We start from the raw sequence: 203 nt of genomic DNA, 5'->3' as shown, positions 1-203 counted from the left end.
CCAAGCCACCAACCGCTAACACCGCTGCATGCACAGAGCCGTCTTGCTGCCCCCAGGCTCTGGGCCGGCTTGTCACGCAGCAGCAGATCACTAACTCAGCAGAGGCTCACGGCAGCTCAGGACGAGAAAGGGAAACGCAGGCTGCTTACACCTACCGCAGAACATCGTTAACACTCCCTACAACCACACGCGTGAGTCACACA

General features: G+C 59.1%; 1 protein-coding gene across 1 annotated transcript in view; it reads right to left on the bottom strand.

The window, feature by feature from the left end:
• Positions 1-203, bottom strand: part of PPP1R12B (protein phosphatase 1, regulatory subunit 12B) — a 119,716-nt gene that overhangs the window by 104,691 nt on the left and 14,822 nt on the right. The window lies entirely within an intron of this gene.

Source organism: Bison bison, unplaced genomic scaffold (assembly GCF_000754665.1).
Source record: "Bison bison bison isolate TAMUID 2011002044 unplaced genomic scaffold, Bison_UMD1.0 scf7180017864524, whole genome shotgun sequence".
In the NCBI taxonomy this organism is placed as follows: Eukaryota; Metazoa; Chordata; class Mammalia; order Artiodactyla; family Bovidae; genus Bison; species Bison bison.
The sequence above is the reverse complement of the archived record's forward strand: the minus strand, read 5'-3'. Positions and strand labels throughout refer to the sequence as shown.